The sequence below is a fragment of the Taurulus bubalis genome, assembly GCF_910589615.1.
Source record: "Taurulus bubalis genome assembly, chromosome: 18".
NCBI classification, from domain to species: domain Eukaryota; kingdom Metazoa; phylum Chordata; class Actinopteri; order Perciformes; family Cottidae; genus Taurulus; species Taurulus bubalis.
The window spans coordinates 16,508,509-16,519,960 of NC_136606.1; positions in this window are offsets into that span (position 1 = coordinate 16,508,509).

Genomic DNA, 11,452 nt, shown 5'->3' on the forward strand with positions numbered 1-11,452 from the left:
TTTAACCAGCTGAGCAGGGTGTTCAGCGGTGTATTCCCTGGAATCGGTTTTGCATATATATATATATATATATATATATATATATATATATATATATATATATATATATGACAGCAAGGAATTAAAAAATTAATCAAACGTCCACATGGACATGTCGCAGCATTCAGCTAATGTGTGTGTTAGACAGCATTTATTAACGCGCACCATCAGATGTTGTTTTGAGGGACGTCAGCCCCTGCTGTGTGTGTGTGTGTGTGTGTGTGTGTGTGTGTGTGTGTGTGTGTGTGTGTGTGTGTGTGTGTGTGTGTGTGTGCGACCCCGGCGACCAATGAACCAGAAGATATTCCACTGACCTCGAGTTCGACACCGTCCCTCCCCTGGCTGCAAGTTTTGTTTTTCCACAGGCCCGTGTTCTGACGCGGCGAAGGGAAATGCCTCAAGCAGATGCAATGAGATACCTCGGTGTGCTGTCACAGGCAAGCGGGGAACCCAGAGATGATTCAACAGGCGGGAGAGAAATAGAAAGCTCCAGGATGTTAAGAGTTATTCCTTTTTCCCCCAAAAAAATTGAAAATTCAACTCACTTTTAATTTGATTGGATATTTTTCAGGACGCTTCTGCGGCAAATTGTGTGAAGCGTCCCTCTCTGATTTCTATGCAGCGGTGATTCAGAGAAAGAGAGGGCAGTCATGCATTTACCAACTATTGTATGTGGACATGGAGGCTTAACGCACAGCCCTTTTCAATCAAATCAAATAGGAAACTTTGGCCCTCACCGCCGACGGAGAACGTCTTATCCCGATAATTGCGTTGGGATATAGAGATTGCGTCGCCGCGGGGCTGAAGCGCTCCCACTGCTCAAACTTCTCGGAGCTGCAGCCCAGGCGAAGGCAGCCGCAGTCGGACTGCGTTTGATCCTCGTGAGAATGGGAGTAAATCGGGCACATCCATGAAGCGCTGAAATCCCATTCAGGCTTTTCAGAGCTCGGGAACATGCGAGCTTGGACGGACATGCGTACGCGGCGGCGCGTGAGAAGAGGCCGCTTTAATTGAAGTGAAGACGAATGTAAAGCGGCCCGAGAACCAAGGAGGTTTTCTTTGGCTTCTGTAAATGTGTAGAAATTGCTATTTTAAATAAAGAACTTTTATGCCAACTGTAATTGGGAGGCTAGAATAGGTAACGCACAATCTGTGCCGTGTGTAAACCGCGTGTCGGACAGTTCGCAGCAACATCGGCACGGCAACGCGGGATGTTTGAGCGCTTCGTTCACACGCCTGCTAATCATGTGTTTGCACTGGCAGTCAAACAATCAGAGGAGGGATAAGGAAAAGGTGATCCTCTCAGAGTTGAGCAAATATTGAAATGAACTTAGCCCGATTGTGTTATTAAAAAAAGGGGAGGGGCTCCACCTCTTTACACATCGAAGTCTCTTGGGGAGTTCAACTGGGGTCGTCAACTTTTTTTATATTAAGTGCCATTTTTAAATGTTCTTGTGTCGTATCACCAACATGGTTGAGTGTAATTATGACACCACATATATGTACGATGGATCTGTAAAAAGCCACATATTTCTCCCATAATTATATATGAGAGCTGCTGTTTGGGAGGTTTTATTTTAGCCACGTTCACCATCTAAGTCGAGCTTGTTAGCATGCTAGCATTACTACTGATTAGCGCTAAACACAGCTACACAAGTGACGCTGAGGCCGTCATTAGTTTTGCAGGTATCTGCTCATAAACGGGATCACTGATTCACCCTCAACGGACATATGAATGTTTGAACCAAATTTCCTGGCAATCGATCCAGTATTTGTTGAGATATATTTCAGCCAAAACCGACCAACCGACCGACCGACATTGCCAATCCCTTCAGGTGAAAGAATAAATAGTGAGCATGCAGATGTCGGGTGGTGCAACAACTCGGATAAAGCGTGAATCCGTGTATGTTTGCCAGAGGCAACTGGATGTTTTCCTGACTTTTATGCTCCAGTGTGGAGGTGAAGACAGCTTGGATGTCAAAATATGGATGATGAAATTATGTTCATATATGCTTGGTTTATGTAGCCTTTCAATGAAAATAAAGTCGTGGATAAGCAGGAGCTCCTTTGCTCATGCTGCCCACTTTCGAGTCCGCAAAAAATCTTTTGAGGGCCTAATTTTCGGTTTCCCTTGATATTATCCACTGTTATACCGAAAGTGAGATCTCATGATGTCTGCTCAGGCGTTTGATGAGGCAACAGTGTCAACGCAGCATCTGTTTGCCACTCAGGCCAGTGTTCGCTCGTGACGCGGCCGCCTAATGAGGCGTGGAGGTCAGCGTGTAGGTTATGGGAACCTGGGCCGTGGTCAGACCCTGGAACCGTGGACAAACAGGAGGACGCATACAACAGGTGAGATCTGACACCGGCCCCATTCACTCCCAAAGACCAGGAGAGAAGACACAACAGAGGCCGGGAAACCAAATCTCTGACCCTGATGTCACTTCCTCTTTACTTAAAAGGTTCAAATTACCCTTACTTCCTATGTAAACCCTGAGTAGCTAAACTGCTGTGGAATGATCTAACCCAAACCATTACTCCCTACTGTGTATCTGTTGGTTTCCTGAGAGCGAGACTTGTTATTTCCCTTCCTGTCATGCCTCACTTTCCCATATAAACACCGAAGAGGAGGGAGAGAAAATATTACAGCTTAAAAGCAGTTAATATCTCCATTCACTTAAGCAAAAACCACATCTTCTGTCAGTTTATGCTCTGGGCTTCAGCTCTGCCTGCTCTGGATCCCTGCCTCAGTGTCAGATTAGGAGCGAGCTGTTCATGAATATACAGCTGGTTACCCTCATTTCGTAACATTAGTCCCTGTTTGGCTCAGAGCCAGTACAGTAGGGGTAAATAGAGTAAATACAGACAGGCCTTGCAGATGCTAATGTACTTAGCGTTAGCGGTAAACAAAATGAGATTACTGGGGAGGGAAGGCAAACTCAGAATTTGATTTACTCAGGCTTAGCGTAAACAGCTTGTCAAACTCCTGCTCTGCTGCAATGAAAAGGCTGCAGAATGTGTATTTGACTAACAAGCACAGTAAGTGTTTCTTGCTATTCATAAAAAAATTACAGAGGCAATTGTCACTGTAATTGGGAGTCACTGGAAAGAAGAAGTGGAGGCGCGTCTCCCCAAGATAGTTTACTTTTTCTCTCCTTCAAATTGTTGTTGTTGTGTTTTTGAGTGATGGAGGCGCACGAGTTTGGGATCAATCTGTTCAGTTATTATGATAATGGAATATGAATCAGCATAATGCTAAACGAAAAGGGAGAAACACGTTTAGCATATAGGAACGTACAGCAGGGAGAGATCACCTCAGTGTTAGCCGGCGTGTCTTTGCAACATTAACATAATCCACAGAATAATCCAGAGGCGGCCTCTCCATAACGAAGCAGATAACAAGACACCCCTTCCTTATTGGAATAAAACTCAGCTAAATGAGATGGAACCAGGCTTAGTGCTCTTATTTTGTGATAAATAGGATTTTCCAAGTTCGAATTTTCTGGCATGTGATTTTTTTTTTCTTCACTTTCCCACTTTTTTTGGGGTTCTGATGACTACAGCATTCATATTATTTCTTCCGTCTAGCTGCAAGGAGAAAGTTTTCAGTGTCTCTCCACAAAAATTGGCAGGCTAATTGCATGTCAATAATTCAATGCTTAATTTTAATGACCAGGAGAGTTCATTTCTTCTCCGTCTAGGCAGCCTGACGATGTGATTAATAGGGATGAAAGATAAAGCCTGCAGAGGGGAGAGGGGGAGAGAGGAGAAGGAAGAGGAGAGAGAAAAAAGGCGAGGGGATAGATAATGTTAGGGTCTTCTATTCTCTTCCTTCCTCCAACCCTTCCCAGATGGCAGAGAGGTCTCGCAGACTCCTGAGTCGGCAGTTTGGAGGAGCGTGTGGGCTGCCGGGGCAGGAGGAGGAAGTGGAGGTGGAGGAAGTGGAAGAGGTGGAGGTGGAGGAGGGACGGCGCGGGAGACGGTGTCTCTGGGTGCACTTGACGTCTCTGAGAGCCGCCAGTCAGGATATTCTCATTAGAAAAGATGCATTTAAGCAATTAATCTCAATCCTAACTGGCGACTTGTGATTTAGAAACACCCATAAACAGTCCAGCCGGCAACAAGGTGTGGGAATAAATTATTTAAAGTTTTTGGTTCAACTACACTCAGGAAATCCACTGTTGATTTTGCATAATCATGAGCAGGACGCAACCTTTGTTTGTATTAAAAGCTGAAGGTATTCCAGGCGCTTTATTGTGAATCTGAACAGTAAAGGTTTAGAAGTGGAGGAACCCCCTCCTCCCTCAGGGATTGGAAGAAGATGAAGGCATCACAGACCACTCCTCACAATGGAAGCACTTCCTCCAGGCCTAATGGCCTCTGAGCCTCAGCTTTTGTCCCCTGATTAGCCGGCCTATTCAGGGCTCAGCCCCCTAATTGCGTAGCCTGTTTAGCTACCCGGCATTACAGTAAGAATTAATGAGACACAATTACTGCACCCAGGAAATATCCCGTCCCTGCGACCAATCCGATCCGCAGAAGAACTTTTGCTGAATAAAACCTCCTTGAGTCTAGAATTCAGCCTACTGTCATGAAAAAAAGTAAGCAAGTTTTTTTTTTTTTCTTCCTCGCAGGAGGAAAAGAAATACATGTATTTATTCGAAGCTATCTCATAATTAGGCCCTAGAGTGAATGAGTGAGTGAGGGAGAGGAGGGGAGGAGGTGGGAGAAAGAGGGGAGAGAGGGGTGGGGGTGGGAGAGAAGAGCGGCTTTCAATAGCAAAAAGGCCCACAGATACAAAAGGCAGAAGAATGACAGGCACAAGAGGGAAACCTGCTCGGAGAAATGAGGAGGGAGACAGGAGAGATGGATGTGGGGGGGGAGTCAGATTCAAACCTACGGTTTAGCTACAGATAGCATTTCATCACTGTGGCTTTGTGGGGAGGCTGAAATGTGGAAGCAGCCCGGGGTGAGAGCCCAGTCTATGCTAATGGTGCTCGTGACACTTTAAAGAACCTTTTGAGATGGGACAGTGGGCCCGGGAGTCCCGTCCACGAGGGAGAAGAGCGAATCGCTCGGAGCCAACACAGGATCCACGGGCACAAACGAGACCTTATAGTCCTCACATGCCATACACTTCTGAAACACACACACACGCGCAACTCAGCAATTTTGAAGAGGTCACAACCTGCGTTAGCTATTTCCGTTTAGTTGGATGGGTTGGGAGGGAGAGGGGGAATAATCTACAGTGTCACCATTCAAAGTTTTCTCAATACTGAGGCTGATGAAATGGAGTTAAGGTTCCCGTCCTCGTGGTGTGCTCTTCATCGGGGAAACACCCAAGACAGGCTGCCAATCCGTCACATGGCTAACACAAACAGACAGATGCACATTTCCCTCGGGGCGAATTTAAGAGTGACTGATCTACAAATTAAATCTGTTTGCCCAGCATAAAGAGAACCAGCACAAGATGTGACTGCAAACAGGTAACACACCTGACATCTGAAGTGAAGGAGTGGAAGTTGGAGTAGTTGGGGATTTACGCTAAGCTAACCAAAATGTTGTTTTAGGGAAGAGTGACATTTTGCCAAGAGTTAGAGGAGAACGATACCACTCTCATGTCTGTTGGCCTAATATAAAGCCACAGCTAGCAGCTGGTTAGCGTAGCTTAGCATAAAGACTGGCACGGCCAGCCTGGTTCTGTCCACCGGTAACAAGAATACCCTAATACGTGTCCAAGTTATCTGTGTTTAGATGTTCAAGATGCTTCATCATTTTGCCTCGTGTAATCTTGCCAAATAAAATACTCCACTTAGCCTATTTTTCTCCGTTAGACCCTGCGGGGAAATATGTACTCTGCATTTGACTCATCCTAACTACTTAAGAGAAATGGACCAACTCCACTTCTGAGGCCTTGAATCAAGAGCACTGCCAGGAGTATTCCCAAAACCTAGCATTCATGTCTTTTGGGGATGGGAGGAAACCAGAAAATCCAGTAAAAAAAAAAAAAAGCCCACACACAGGGAGGACATGCTAACGGGAGACCCAAAGGCCTCAGTGATGAGACAGCAGTGCTGTAAATGGGACCGTCTGCTGTAGCTCTTCAGCTCTCCAACAAGAGTGGACCAGTTAGGTAGATGAGATAAGGCTGAAAGGTTGACAATTTCTGGCAGCAATTAACGTGGACGTCTCAGTCGCTCATCAACATTCCGTGTGCTCTTTGCTGAAGAGGTGCTAATCAAACACAAAGCAAATTGATTCCTCGCAGAGAGTCACGTGGCCCACAAGTGAGGGAAGAGCTTTTAAAGTCCTCTTATGTGGTTTGTAAATTCTGAATTTGCCCAAGATTAGCCGCCATAAAGAGGATTACTACTTTTCTGTTGGAATATTTTCAACACCACCGTAGTCATGTCAGGAATGTTCAGTGGGGCTTTCGGAGCATTGTGTTTACTCACCTGTCAGTCTGTTTTCCCCTCTCTTTCACTGATTGAAACAAGCCACACACCTCTCACTCCCTGAACACTCGCTGCAGCCGAGTCTGCTGGCGTTGACTGTGCAAATGCTAGTACATTAGCCTCGGAGTTATCTGCACTGGGAGCCTGTCTGTCTCAGGCCTTCGCTCAGAGCGCTTTACCTGAATGGCCTCTGTTTCCTGGTGACCCCCCTCCCTCCTGAGAGCAGGTCGGAGCCTGAAGCCATTCCACCCTCGATCTCGGCCCTCCTCGGGTTTCCCCCTGCTCTCAGGGAAAAAAGGAGGGAGGAGAAGAGTGACAGAGAGATGTAAAAAAAAAGAGAGGTCAGAGGCTCAGGTGAGCTTAGCATGTAGCCTGTCAATCAGACATCATACGGCGTAGCTCAGGGGAGGCTCTCCCGTCCACTGCAGTAACCCCTCTCCTCAACCTCTGGTGCTCCGTTCACCTTTATACATTTTTCAAGGCACATTAAAAAGTACTCTTATTCATCCAGAGGTCTACTTTCTCACATTTTCCCTTTCCCTTTTTCCCTTGACAGAGGGAATCTATTACAGTTTCCATTCAGCCATTATTTTGCATCCAGCATTGTGATACGTGGCCTGAAACTACACACACCTGAAGTGCTAAACCAGACTACTATATAAATATATCTATTAGTAGACAATACCAGAGCGTGCCGTGTTGACTTTGACAATGTTTGCATGTCAAATATAAGACTCCACGAGATGATAGTCAGAGATTAACAAAAACCCATTAGCTAAAATAGCAGGAAATGCTAACTAGCAGGTCAGTGTAAAGGCTCAGTAAGAATGTGGTCTCAGCCCTCTTGTTTATCCTGCCTGATTGTGCAATTAGTTTAGCAGCCTACTAAGCACACTTGCATTGTCTGGAGATGCCAATCTTAATGGTGTCATTGGCTGATAAAGACGTCCTTAGTCTACATGGAGAGTGGGAGTAAGGGGGGATAACATCACCAGCTGGAGAGTCGAAGCATTATTACGCGGTGCCTTACCTGCCTGATGCAATCAGTGAAAATAAAACAAAGTAAAAAGGGGCTCAGTGAAGCCTGCTAACCTCATTTCAGCAACACGCTGATTTCAATTGATCCAATTACCTTTTGCTGGACTGGAGGCCCCCGTACTGTTGGAGGTGGAGGACAGCGTCAGGAGGGCGCTTTTATCTTGCCGTGCTGTTGCACATTGCACAGTTAGATCGGGAGTTGACGGAAAGCCACGACCATTGAATCCGATAGAAACAACATTAATTGCGTGGATGCATTTCCTGTGGCGAGAGGTTATCAGAATTGTTCTGAGTTACAGAGGGAAAAGGACATAGAGGACGAAGGCACGCAGGTGTCCACATTCATTATATTTCCCTCGACATGTTTTGCTACATTCCTTCATATGCCACACGAAAGTAAAAGTCCAGGAAAAATGTCGAACCCATGGCACGGACGCTGCTGGTGCAGAGGGGCCTCTAATATTCAGTGCAAGGCGGTGTGTGAGCTTCATATGTGGGTTACCACCATGTTTATTATCAATTAATACCAATTATTTAGCTGGAAACGACATGGTTGTACGTGTTCATATGAAGTAGGGTGTGTAGAGCTTGATAAGATGCGGACCTTGGGGAGTGGCCTATATGTCACCACTGTAAAAAGTAATTTGACTTGTCTGGTTAAATAATGGTTCAATAAAAGAAAGATGCAAACCCAGTGTGGAGGCTCGATTAATACTGAAGGTAATGGCTGTGTTTACATGCCTTAATCGACTACTAATGAGGATGCCCGGGGTAGCTCACCAGGGGCGTCGCTCCGCCTCTCTGAAGTGCACAGTGAGAGCGATGGCGGGGGGTTTGATCGGAGCCCGCCAAGAACGAGACGCAAACTCCACAAGGTCGTTTGTGTTTTACACATCTGCTACCTCGCCGCCTCTCCGTCTCTCACCCGCTGGATACGGTTTCCCACTTCCCTACCGTGTCGTTTTTTTTTTCCGCCTCTCGCTCTCTCTCTGTCTCTCCCTCCTTCTGTCTGGCGGTCATCCTTGCCCTCGCCATCTGTTTCACAGAGCGCCACACACAGACGCGGTGGGAGGCAAGGAGGGAGACAGTGCTAAAGAGGGGATAAGTGAGGAAGGGAAACATGAAGGGTGTACAGTACATGATTCCATGGACATTTCGAACGTCTCTGGGCTCGTTTTTCTTTGTGTTGCCAAGAGTAAGAAGACAAGATCTGCTCTCAAATCCGTCTGTTAAATATGGAGCTAAAGACAGCAGCCTGTTAGCCTAGCTTAGCATCAGAGGGAAATGGCTTACTCTGTGACAGGGCACATGCTATTATCTAAATTGTTTAATCTGTTCCAAAACAAAGTGTAAAAATGACAATTTATGGATTTATTGATCTGTTATGTGGGCTGTAAAAGTGCTTTGTTGTACCTTTGGACTGATCCTTACAATGACAACACAACTCAGTCTAACATATTAAACTGGATTTATACCAAAACTCAGGCCGTCTTAACTCCAGCCTTCCACATGTCTCGTGAAACCAGCACATTTGATCTGCATCACAAGATTAGCTGTCGTTGCTAACTGCATAGGGATTAAGCTCCTGGGTAACATGCTAGCTAACCAAACTAGCTGCGTGTCCATCTGCACACTCTGGTTTAAAGTATAAAACCTTGATTTTACTCCAAAACGTACGCATACGCGGCCTACTGCGGACCACACAGACAACTTTTAGGACCTCCACAATGCCCAGTAGATCTCTTCGCTATCACCGTAGCATAGAGGCTTCGCGGTCAGGTCCACATCGCCGTACGCACAGAGCATGTACGTAAAACTCTGTGACAACTAAATGTAAATAAGGGATGTATAGCTGATAGCAGTTGACATTAAGAGACATTAGGTTTAAAGGAGCACAGGTAGAGGATGCGTCTAAAGGCTGCACGAATAGTAATGAGGGAGTTCATTAGCAGGACCCGCTGCCTCTTCTCTCCCTGTGGAAACGAATGCGACCCCTCCGCAGTCGGGTCAGAACCGGCACTGAGGCCGCCAGGGCATCCCACCGCTGTGTGCTGCAACAACGGCAAAATTAAATGACTACCGTCAGGATCCAAAGACAAGTGTTCCACCCCATGTGTTGGAACCAGATGGCAAGTCTACCTGCTTAAGTGCCGACCATGTGTCGTTCCAGGCACGCAGGCCTCATCTCCGGTTACTCATAGGGGTTAAAGAAAATCAGTTCCCGCTATTATATTGGCTAGTGTGTGTGTGTGTGTGTGTGTGTGTGTGTGTGGGAGAAGTCTCTGTAGGCTCACTTACCTTTCTGGACGGAGAGAACAAGTCGCATGCTGTTTTACAAGAGGGGAGATAAATCTTACGGGAGTGTCAAGTAGCAGGCGTCATAGCAGCCAAAAGCAGACCTCTGCTGGCTGGCCAGATTCTTGTGGCATCGGATGGCTGAAAACTCCAAACAATCACACGATAACACGCACACGCGCACTTCTCTTGGCTCGGGGACGGCCGCCAACAGTTCCTTGGCTGCAGGAGAACGGTACAGATTCTCCTCATGGAGGACACGCTGCTTTTTAATGAGCTCCGTGAGCGAAAAGTGGATCTGCTTTTCTCCAGATTTGAGGCGTAACCCATCCTACAGATGTTTGTGTAATTATGTAACAGGTTCACTTTGCTGCTTAGCAACTTCTATTCGGTTTCACTGTGTACATGATTAAAGCTGCGCTAAGCATGGTATTTACATGAGCAATGCAGTGTTTTATCAGCACTAAAGGGGCGGCCCACCAAATTATAAGATATATATATGCTCAGGCACACAGATATAGTTTGGATTTGCCCAGATTTAGAGATATTTATCAATCTCTGATATTTCTGCTGCCGCCCAGTATGATGAAAGTAAATGGAAATTTGGGTGCTACTTTCAAACCTTTCCATTTCTGTGAAAACCAGAACAGCCCTCACATCTCATCACAATAGACTGGAGTTAAGCTGATTCATGCAGCTATTAACTTTCTTCTTTGTAAACAGTGAAAATTAGACGGTGGTTACTTTTCTTTTTTCATCTACTAATTATTCAGTCTCTTTTTCCAACTCTCAAATCAGACTTAGTGATTATTGTGGTAGTTTTATTTGGTTTCTGTCTGTAAGGTCAAATTGCTATTGTGGCTTTGGGGAGCGCATATTGATTTTTTATATTATATATTCACTTAAAATGTGAAAAGGGGCTTAAAGTAGCGCGTTCACCCGGGTGTCATGTTTCCACCACTGCTGATAAATATCCATGACTTCTGCGGAGTCATTTGTCCCCGGAATGAATGCCCATTGTAACCTTTTCCACTGAAAACAAAAGCCAGACGTCAGAGGGTTTTTTGTCCAGTGGGAGAGGGGCTTTAGTGGCCTGGGATACGACGGGAAAATACTTTAGTACCCTTCTGAAATAGTGACAGTTGTTATAGCTGCTAGAAATGATTCAAGCTGCACATACCTTTTGCTGCTAAAGAAATGAAAATGTTACTTTAGCTGCAGACAGGTTACTTTATTTTAGACAGCATCAGTAACATCAATCCAAAGTTATAAAAGCAATCAATACTGATTTATTCAAACAACAGTCTGTCCCTATTCTGAAAAATAAGGCTGGAAGTAAGAATGCAAAAAGTCCAATACATCTCCAAAATAGGCAACGGCATCTCTCGGAGCGTTGAAGGCCAACATGCGCTGAACCCCCATCTCAGTGACAAAATGTGAATCTTTTAGTACACACCCATGGGTTATAACCATCTACTAGAGTAATATATGATCATATGTAATACATAGTGCTCAAACAAACCAATGGGGAATTAACCTGGCAACACAAAAGTAATTATGAATTGCTTATAAATGGTTTATAGACCACTATAAGTAAGCAACTACACGTTATAAACCTCTTAGAA